This window comes from Corvus hawaiiensis, chromosome 11, assembly GCF_020740725.1.
Source record: "Corvus hawaiiensis isolate bCorHaw1 chromosome 11, bCorHaw1.pri.cur, whole genome shotgun sequence".
Lineage (NCBI taxonomy): Eukaryota > Metazoa > Chordata > Aves > Passeriformes > Corvidae > Corvus > Corvus hawaiiensis.
The window spans coordinates 14,556,102-14,567,077 of NC_063223.1; the positions used below are offsets into that span (position 1 = coordinate 14,556,102).

The 10,976-nt window shown below is 46.3% G+C and overlaps 1 long non-coding RNA gene across 1 annotated transcript; it reads left to right on the forward strand.

Annotated features, from left to right (window-relative positions):
• The first annotated feature begins 2,227 nt into the window (after nucleotides 1-2,227).
• On the forward strand, nucleotides 2,228-9,034 carry LOC125331675. The gene is made up of 4 exons (XR_007206158.1): nucleotides 2,228-2,445; nucleotides 4,472-4,547; nucleotides 4,896-5,162; nucleotides 8,580-9,034. It is a non-coding gene; the product is annotated as an uncharacterized LOC125331675 (long non-coding RNA).
• The last annotated feature ends 1,942 nt before the right edge of the window (nucleotides 9,035-10,976 follow it).

Consider the following 10,976-nt stretch of genomic DNA (forward strand, 5'->3'; position numbering starts at 1 on the left):
TTGTCTCAGCTGTCTGTCTTTACCCTCTCACCCTCGTTTTAGTAGTGTCATCTCTCTAGATCCTATCTTACCTTTCTGGAGCAAACACAGGCTCTTGCTTATGTAGACGGAGCCAGGATCTGTGCTGCAGAGGAGCAGCGTGTCACTGTGTGAGTTCAAATAAGCTGTGTTGAGTCATGCCAGCTGAGGATCCTGCTGCTCGGGTTTATTGCTGAGAAAAAACCAAAAGTGAATGCCCGGCACAAGGGAGGTTCTGCCTTATGTGCCCCATAGGCTTAATTAATATACAGATTCTTGTTCACTGCTAGTTCTTAAAACCAAAACCACTAACAGACAAATGATGCAAAGGACAAGGGCAGAAATGCTGTGTTCATGGCTTTTTACTGTCTATATAGCACCAAAGTTGGGGAAGGCATTCTAAAGCATTTAATAGACATGATGGCATTAAATGCTGAACATAATTAAGCCAGATGGAGCTTTGTTGTCAATTTGACTGGAGTCACGACTGCCCTTTCCCAAGAAGTTCCTGGTTTAAGGATCATTCTTGCCTTGAACAGAGCTTCAGCAGGCAACAGGATTTGGATCTGCTGGGCAAGGTCGTGGCTTGGAGGAGCCTCAGATGGTGAGCATGAGCCCCAAGCACTGCAGAGCTGTGCTGGCTGGGGTGCTTCTCTCTAGCAAGGGCATGTCTCAATGGACCTACGACTACTCAGACATGCTGGTTGAACACTTGCTCTTCCTGCTGTTGGAAATACCGTAACAAAAATAGCCTCCTACAACCTGGACCTAAATTTTCTGTACACTCCTGCTTATTACTTTGTTCCAGGCTTAATCTTGGCAGTGAATATTACAGGATTCCTGTTCAGAAGAAAGGGGATTTATGCTCTTCTGCAAATCCTTGGGTTGAGTCACTAAAAATGTGTTATTTTCTTGCTGTGGTGCTGTCCAAGATTTAGAGGTTGCAATCCAACATTCAGGCAAAACAATGACCTTGGCTTGCAAGCAAGAAGGGTTTTAAAAGGCTGATTTAATTGCTGGAGGTTCTTACCTGCTCTCTGTGTTTGAAACCATAAGGGTACTTTAAAAACTACATTTTCATCCTTTTCCCAAAGAAATGAAGGCTAGATACTCTTTTTACCTGTTGAGGAATGTGAGGTTATTTGTAGTGCTCACCTTGAGACACCTGTCTTAAATACCTAAGTGGGGAAAATATTCTTCCTAACGTCTTCATGCTCCTCTGAAAGGAGCATTTAGAGACCAACCTCCCAGAGTTAGTTATCCAGGTCACAGTGTATATGACAACCCCTCGCTTCTGGTTTCACCTCATTTGTTGCCTCTGAGAGCTAAAACTGAAGCTGCCGGGTAAACCTTGTGTCATATAAGCTCACTGTGAGCTTGTGGTCTCAAGCCAGCTACAAAAAACTAAGAGTGGAAGAGAAGGCCAAGCAGAGCTGTTTCCCAGAACAGGGAAAATATGGCTGCAAATATGGAAAAATTGAGGTTTTTTCACTACCACTTTTGACTGCATTTTTACCCTTGTCTGGTTCCTGTGTCTGTTTGTACCAACACATTTCACTGGCATTTACTGTTTGGCTGAGTAGATTTGACATCAGTGAATATTCAACCCTTCCCACAGAACTGAGAGGGAGTTCTACTTATCCAGCTAAGAAGCTGTTTCATGTGCCCATGTCATCCCTGATCACACCTAAGCAGCACACCAGTAGCCACAGTGCAAGTGAGAATTGGAAATGGCAACCAATAAATTTCAAGGAATCCCAGTTCACCCATAAGATGCTCTGTAGCCATAAAAGTAGGTGAGAGTCGTCGTGCAGATTTTTCCAAGTAACAAACAATAGGATAAGAAGAAACAGCCTCAAATTGCATTGGGGAGGTACAATGGGATTGGATATTAGGAAGAAATCTTCACCAACTGGGCTGTAAAACACTGGAACAGGCTGCCCAGGGCAGTGAGGGAACCACCATCCTTGGAGGTATTTAGAAAATATGTAGAGGTGGCAGTGAGGGTCATGGGCTAGTGCTGACCTTGACAGTGGTGGGTGAACAGTTGAGCTCTATGATGTGAAAAGCCTTTTCCATCCTAAGCTATTCTATGGCTCTGTATCTCTGACATACTTCACTCCATCTGTTCTCTTGCATCTGCAGGGTTATCTGCTGCAGTCCCATCCAAGAGCTGTTGAGTGGGATTGGGAGGGACATAATGGCTAAGTTTCACAGTGCTCAAATCCCTCCTTCATTGTTTTAACATCTATGTAACATTTCTTTTTGCTTTTCCCTTCCAGAATTGAAAGGCCCTTTCATGGAGCACAGTGACCTGCCCCGGAGGGCTCTCCCCAGCCTGTGGTTTCATGCTCTGCAGTCCCATCCAAGACAACTGCATTTGGGATTTCTCTTCCAGCCCATTTCCCACAGAGCAATTGGGAGCGGGTACATTTCTGTAGTGTAGGACTGAGCCTGGAGAGCACTGCAGACCATGTGTGGGAAGGTGTCCTGTGCAAAGACTGCCCTTACACGAGAACATATATGAATAATAGGAAATTGTTTGGGTGTGGGATGCTGTTGGGATTCATTGTCACTGTAAGTAGTGGACAGCACTGCCTTGGCAGTGGTGCAGGTTCAGGCTCTGTCCTAGGGCTCTGCTCCTGCCACTGTCCCCGTGGCATGGGCACACCCCTGCTGTCCCCTACAGCAAAGGGGTCGGCATCAGGGTGAATTGCAACGTGTGGAAAAGCTTGTAAATACTGCTCGGTGGTTTGAGGCCAGCGGGGAGAGAGCAGAGCAGCGGGGCATTAACTGAGGGGCTTTAGAGGATTGGGAAGGACCTGAAAGGGGAGGATTTGGTGGCGCTTCCTCTGGGCGAGGGGCGCTCAATGCTCGCACGCTCCTCATTGTATGGCGAGGATAAAGCGGGGCGGCCGGAGGGACTGGGGCGCGGGGTCCGGCCGGCGCCAGCCGAAGGAGCCCAGCCCCAGCGGGAGCCCGGCCAGCCTCAATAGCCAGCCCGGCTGCCTCCCAGGCCGCCCGGCACACGGCCCTGCTCACTTTGAAGCCCCTGGTGCTGCAGAGGGGTGCTTTCTCTAGCTCTTGTTTGCTGATGATCCCTAAATTAAGAAATGCAAATCTATTCGGGGCAGATTCCTTTTCCAAAGGCAACTTGCCTCAGTTGCTAATTCCCTGCATGGCTTCTATACAGACCCCTCAGTTTCTATACAGACCCCTTACAAACACCTGCAGCTTTTTTTTTTTCTTCCTCTCCCCCTTTTTCCAGGGAGGGGGTGGCAATGGGGAGTTTATTGAAAATCTTTGTTTTCTCTGTTGCAATGAAACTTGCTTTGCTCTTTTGCCTCCCTTTCTTTCCCCTTTTCACAGAATAAATACAGCTGATCCATCTCCAACCCCTCTGCACGTGCCAGAAAAATAAATCGCCCGCCTCGCCTGCAGCCCCCTCCTTTAATTCTTTCCCCCGCTGCTGTGTTTGCTTATTCTCACAGCAGCTGTAGTGCTGGTCGCAAGCGTGAGTTGACCTATTGCTGGTTTGTTTGGCACTGGCTCTGCAGAGACATTCCCCCCAAAAAAGACTTTGAAATCAACTGTTAGAGCCCTTGCTAGGCTTCTTTTTTTTTTTTTTTTTTGCTCCTCCCTCTTCTTATTATCATAGCACTTGCCTTTTGTTGCCAGTACAAATACAAATACACACACACACACCACACACAGGCGTGCAAGCACGGGGGAGTGAGGAGAGTGAAGCCCCTGAAATATTGCACTGTCCAAAGTCCACGGGTTAAAACAAACATCAACACTGCGTCAAATAGTTTGCCCGTAAGAGTCTTTTGTTATGAAGATAAGCTTGTTATCTCTTTCATTCAGATTTTAATCTGACAGGTCATTTGCATACTGCCAGCCGACTTCAGGGTGTGCATTAGATCCACTTTGCATTTAAATCCTCTGTCAGTCAGGCAAATAAAAAAAAAAGGTGGGGGGGGGGGGGGGGAGAGAGAAGCAAAGAACCCCTTTCAGATGCTCCCAGTTATTGCTACTACTTTTTGTGCTGATTGTTGGTGCAGAAAAGTTCTCCTGGCTCTTGAGGCTCTGCATGTTTTTGGGTAGCCAGGATGCCATGAGCTGCATCACTGAGGTCTTGCAAAGATCCCATTGTGACCGCTGGGCCCCTTACTCACCCAAATCCCTCTTCAAACCCTGCTAGGCAGACTCTTTCCCCACACTGACCTCTGTTGCCCCATAAAACCTAGACCCTGCCCTCAGTCAAGTTAAGCCTGTCCTGGGCTTGCATGAGAAGGGATCAAACCCTTGGGAATAACAGGACAAGGAACAATGCCACAATGCAGTTAACAAGCCACCTATTTAGCAACTTCCATGTAAATATGCCTTTTCCCTTAGTTATTCTACTTGTTTTATATGTCTCTCTATATTTTTTTTTTTTCTCCACCTGAAGCCTGATCCTGTCTCCTTACTCCTGAAGCTCCACCACAGGTGCTGGAGGGATTCTAGGGACAAGGCTGCTCTTACAGGTAAGATGAATTCATTGTATGACTGTGAAAGAGAGAAACTGCAGGATATAAGTCTCCTGTGGTGCAAATGCAGGTTGGTGGGGTTGTGTTGCACTGTGGGCACAGAGAGCTACAGCAGTTTCTGGTGCCTGGTACCATAGGCACAAAAACCCAAACAAACCAACCAAAAAACCCCACAACACTTGGTGAAGGTGTTATCAAAATGTATGACAGCTGTGGATCTGTGGTTCTTACCACTGCATTTTTCTGTGACAGCACAAATAGGGAATTTCAGTTTCTGGATCTGATTCCTCTCACATATATGTTTGAACATATTGCTCACACTCACTTTTCTCTTCCTGACACCAGCCAAAATATCATCAAGATTCCTGTGTTTCTCGGAGATCCAAGCACAGGTTCCAGCCTGCCCTGGTTTGGCTGTCCTCACCATTTGGCCGTGGACCACCAGGTCCTGCCACCTCCTGCCAGCATCTCCCTCTGCTCATGGTGTTTCCTGCACCTCCTCTGAGATGCTGAAACAATGAACCGTGGACAAGATTAAACCTGGTTCAATTCTTGTCCTGTGCGTGGACGTGCACCCACAGCTCTGTTGAAGACCACAGAAATTATCCTGGGGTAAGTGAAAGGCAAAACTATGACTCTCTTTCCTGAAATACAATGGACAGCCCGTGAGACAAGGCCACAGTCCCCCTACAGAGAGGGATGGTGTTCCTGGGGATTGTGTCCCAAACCACAGCAAGCAGAGCTATAGGAGAACATTTCCTTCAGCCCCAACGGGGTTAAACATTGGATCTGATGAAATCAGTGTATCCAAAAGAGAGGAGTGAATAGTTGCAGGGCATTTATTCAGCTCTAATGTGACACGTTCAATTCTTCTGTTCAGACCCAGTAATTTTCTTACATATATTAATTATTTGAAATAATTCTCTGAATAACATCTAGGAATAATTCAGGCAATATATCTTGATAATGAACCTGTTACTAGTGAATGGTTGAAATCTCAGCTGTGCTGGTGACTTTGGCTTGGGTGAACATTCACACAGCATTGTTTCTTCTCTGAAACACTAGTACGTGACTTTCAGAACCAGATTCGGGTCTGAATTGCTGTGCTTATGAGGTTTCTATTATTTGCCATTTCGATAAAAGTTCCTGACAGTAAATTCTATTGTTAGAATATTATTGGTAAACAAACATAAAAGCATGTGAATGCAGGCAGACAAAATTTAAACCATTTATTTGAAATGACAGTGGGGAAAAAGGTTTGAGATATGTAACCACCTCCAACCTTAAAGGAAGGTGCTGGGAGAAGGGTTTCTCTTCACAGCTGATATCTGATTCACTCTTTTCCAATTTCTTGTCAGGATTTCTCAGGACAACCCAGAGCAGCAAACCTTTCCAAGCAAAGTCCCACATAATGCCACAGTAATGGAAAACCAGGAGCATTCCCAGTCCCCTGGCACTCTGGGATAGGCTGCTCCACGGTGTTTGCATGGGGCCATCGTGTCCCTGAGCGTGGTGTGTGGTACAGGCAGGAGAGGGGTGTGCTGCTCCTGCTGTGGCTGCCATTTCTGGAGATGACTGGGACAAGGTGATTGAGATATCCAGTCCATGCTGGGGCTCTCAGGCAAGGGAGCTGTGCCCTCAGTTATTTACCATCTAGCAGCACTGCCAGTATTACCAGGACTGAGGCAGCCCAGAGCAGTTCCCAGCGCTGCTGGCTGAGCAAGGAGTGTCTTTTGTGACGAGGAGTGGCAGCAGATCCATCCCCAGCCAGCAGCAGGGAGAGCTGGCCGGGCACTGCAGGTGTGACCGTGCTGCCAGGGCAGGGCCAGCCCTGCTCCACTCCCTGCTCCAGCCAGCCAGACCTGTACACTCACAAGCATGGGAGCACTGGAGTTTGGGAGGGATTTTCTGTCCAAAATCTGGACTGTTCGGCGAAGGATGGAGTGGAAAGGAAAGGCAGAGACACCCGTATGCAAATAGGGGAGAGCTCCTTCTGCAATCTGGTTTCCAACTCATGCCCTAAAATTGACAACACTTAAGACCCCTGGACTAAGGGAAATGAATGCAAAATGAGAAATCTGCAAAATCCCTTGGTTCAAGGCCAGCTCTCTTGCTTTGCTTTGCTGCTCCTTGGCATCAGTCTTTCCGCCAAGTAAGCAAGTCAATGGCTAGCTGTATTGCCAAAAAAATCTTTCTAGCTGTTTTCCATATAGCTAATGAAAATGCAAATGTGCTCATTTTCCAGGCTTGCTTACAGCCTCTGCTGCTTCCTTTCTATGGATGGCACCTCAGTGTCCTTCCTTTTGCCATGTGATCTCATACATCACGCTGGCTGGTTGGGTTGTCCTTGTGTTGCCAATGAGAAATTGAGTGTTTTGAGTGGAACAACAAAGTAGGAAGCAGAGCCTCTCAAGCACCTGCTGTGCACTATCCTTCCACATGCTGTCCCTGGAGAGTTAAAGAAAGACCAGTTTAGAATAAGAAAGGCAGACAAGAAGGTCTTTTTTGTAAGTTAGATGTCACATCAGAGCCAAAGTCACATGGCATGTGGGCTTCAGTGAGCCCACGGTTGGGCAGTGTAGGGCATCTTTGCTGGGGCTCTCCTTGGGAGTTTTCCCTCTTCTCATGAGCAATCTCTTCCGTACTTACAGAAGTAGTGTTGCTTTTCTAATCCCCCATCAAAAGGTTTCTCATTGGGCTCACAATGTGATAGCACTTAGAGCTGTGATCCCTTCAGAAATGGAGTGGTGACTGTACCTTTCACTGTGCTTCTCTATTGAAGAACAGAGCCTCTCTTGACCAAAATCTCTTGTTGTGCACTATAAAATCAGCCTTGGGTGCTTTTCAGCTACCCAAGCCTGGACAGAGTCCAAGCAGTGTCCCAAGCCCTGTTTTTCAGGGACATGTCTCTTGCCTGGCTCCCTTTCTGGGGATGTTGGATCAAAGATGAGAGCTCAGTAGCTTGTGGGCATTGTTGCATCCTCTGTCCTGATCGGCACTCTGGACTCTTCAGGGACTATGGGGACAATTCAATAAAGGGACACAACGTCTGCATAGGAATTTTTTCCATGCAGACACACACACTTCATCCCTAGACAATGCAGGAACGCTGCAAAACGAGGCAAAGCTGTCGCCTCCTGAGCATTGCCCTTTTCTCATCTCTCCCATCTGGTGTATGTCTCCAGATTTGCCTCCAGTCTTTCACAGAGCTCAGGTTCCTCTGGCTGAGCCTCCCACTCTGGCCACCAAAGGGCTTCCTCTGCCCTGAGAACAAGTCCCTTTTAAAAGCAGCCTGACATCTTTCTTTTGTTCCTGGCTTTCCACTAGGATTTTCCATGATGCAATCCCGTATGGGGTTACTGGCAAAGAGCTGTTAAAAGTCAGTAGCTCTGCCTGGAGCAAACCCATTGTTCTGCCAGCGCAGAGCCCTTCAATGCCGCTGACTCCTGCGTGGCCCTGCTCCTGCTCCCCAGCCCCACCGGCGGGGAGGGACGTCCAAATCCAGGAGGGAAACAGCCATAAACGCCAGGCACAGCACAAAGAGCAACGGGTGATAAAACGCAGCCACAGCCCCGGACCATCACTCCGGCCGTGGCTGGGGACTGGGCTGGGACTCACCAGATGCATCTCACTTTTCCTGGGGAAATTCACAGGCTGCTGCTCCAGCCGAGAAGGGTTATTTTGGAGTGGAAAGTGAGAAGCTGTAGCTTTTATCCTTTTGGAGGAGCAATTTGCAAGGAAAACAATGCAGGATTCTCTGGAATAAGGAGTATTAGCTGCATCATCTTTTAAAAATAATTTAGCCAAGTGAATGTTGGCTGGGGATTAGCACCCTTGCAGGCGTTTGGGCTGCAGTGAGGGGATGTTTGCTGAGATTTATTGGTGTTGGAGATTGTTCCAAATGCATAGGTGACATCTAATGCCAAAGCAGCTCCCTGGCTTGTTAATGAGATAAGTCAAAGGCTCTGCAAAGTTTTCAGCAGTGTAGCCATTAACCCCAAGACTACAATATCCTTTGTGTTTTTCCAGTGTGTTCTGCCAAGATTTCGCCTTAAACAGAGAAAAGATGGAAACTGGAGCGTCTTACAGCTGAAAACTGCTGTCTGCTGTGTTGTTCCCTGGGACAGAGAAGAGCCTGTGTATAATCAGCACTGAGCAGGGAAACATCCCTGCTGTCCAGCACAGTCATTTTCTTCAGTGTTGGACAAGTGCAAAAAGGACAGAAAAACCACTGACAATGGTCCTGTCTAGGGAGTTGCAATCTTACATCCCCCACCCTCCTCTGCTTCTGATGCTCAGGTTTATGGAGCTCCAAACTCAAGCTTCAGAAGGGCTTTCTAGGTAGTTACATCAGGTACTTCAATTTCATTCAAGCAGGTCTTGTTATGGGAATTACTTTTGTGGTAGTAATGAGGTTTTCATCTCTACCCTTTACTAGGGATTGCACACTTGAAATGGAGACAGGCTGCAGCTGAATTCCAGTAGTAACTGACCAAGACTGGTGATTGGAAAAATCCCTCAGCTAAGATATTTGTAGGAAATAAACAAATGCTGTTTTAGTGATGCTGAAATGTTTAGTGACTTCACTCTGATGTGCCTCTGCTATTGTGTTGGAAGGACTTCAACTTTTATGTTCTGTCTTCTCCCACAAAACATTAAACATTTATTCCTAGAAATTTCCTTCAGTTTTATTTAAATCAATTTTTAAAAAGTACCTCCCTCATAAAAAAAGAAAAAGTTTAGAGTTAAACCAGTACTTCTGTTCTGCTCCAAATTTTTTAAAAATGTCAACTACATCAAAATGAAAACCAACATGATCTGGATGTTTGAAGCAAAATTGTTTTCTTTTACTCTCTGTAGTTTCTTGGTGAGGAATTACTTCTACTTGGAACACTTAGACAATGATTTGCAGAGTTAAAGGATAAAAAAGGAACAGCCCAGGGTCATAGGCATGTCAGTATCGTGGGTGGGTGCTGTGGGACTTCTTCCTATATTTCACTTGTAGAGTTGAAAAAACCGAGGCAGTGACTCAGTGGTGAGCTAATGAATTATTTCCAACCTTCAAGGAACAAAACCAAGTAGTTGTGATAACAAGATAACACATGCTATGTTATTGCTAGAAGTATGCTTCAGTCTCATGTGTATGCTGAATAAACAGCTTTGGTCCCTTTGCAATGAGAGAAATATTTTGTATCACCCCTTCTACCATAAATAAGTGGTCTCCTGACCACCCCTGGGGAGGTGATTCCAGTGTGGATCAGTGCTATCTCAGACTGGTCGTAGTCGATTCGCTTGACAGAGCCATTCTTCACATCCTTTCTTTAGTGTCCAAAAGGAGCAGCTCACCTCCCCTTCCAGCCCTCTGGAAGAGGCAAAGCCATCAGCAAGACCATGGACCCCCTACTGTGCCACTTCAGACAGTGCCCAGCTTTGTTTGTGCCCAGCTTCGGGTTTTACAGGATTGCTGTTCCCAAAATACACGTGGGCCATGCCAAGGATGAGTCAGAGGGATGCTGTTAGTGGTGCATTGGGTGGTGCAAGTTAGCCCTTGTTCATGGGAGTCCATGAGCAATTAAAGGATGAAAATTGTAATTAATGCCAATCAGCATGAGTTAATGGAAAATAGAATGGGATGTCTCTCTTTGGTTTTGTTGATAAAAGTGATAGTAGTGTACAAGACTTCTGTGAGACATTTGACTGGGTACCACATGACATTTTGATTAAGGATCTAGAGCAGTATAAAACCAAGAGGGTGTGTGTTAAATGGATTAAAACCTGGCTCCCTGACAGGTCTCCAAATGTAACTGTAAATCATCTGCCAGCTGTGTTTGTAGCGAAGTCCCTTCAGTATTCTTGCTTTTAATATCTTTATCAATGACATGGAAGAAAACGTAAAATCACCACTGATGTGGTCTGTTGATGGTGTGATGAGAAGAGAACAGTAAATAATGGAGAGGGGAGGTCACTGATAGGGAGGAATACACAGCGCTTGGGGAGCCAGGCTCAAGCAAACAACAAATATGGTGATGCAGGTGAATGCAAGAACAAAGAATAAAAGCTGTATTTATAGGACAGTGAACTCCAGGAAGAAGGATCCTGAAGAAGCTTTTGGGAAGCTTTTTATTTTTGGAAAAGCTTCTTCACCAGCCAAAATCAGCTGACTGGATGGTCTTGGTGCTGAGCTGTAACTGAGCAGGAGGACACTTGGAGGTAGAAAGAGCATAGGGTTTCTTCAATTTATTTCCTCCTGATGGCAATGCTGCTGTGGTGAATGAAATCATCAAAAGTTTGGAGAGCATTCAGGAAAGAGGCAGGAAAGTTTTGGAAAGATGGCAAAGCCCTGAGTGACCCCATTTGTTAAGCCGCCAGAGCAAAGCTGAGGATAGAGTTGGTCCCGGTTTCAGATGTGGGAAGTGAAGTAAATAC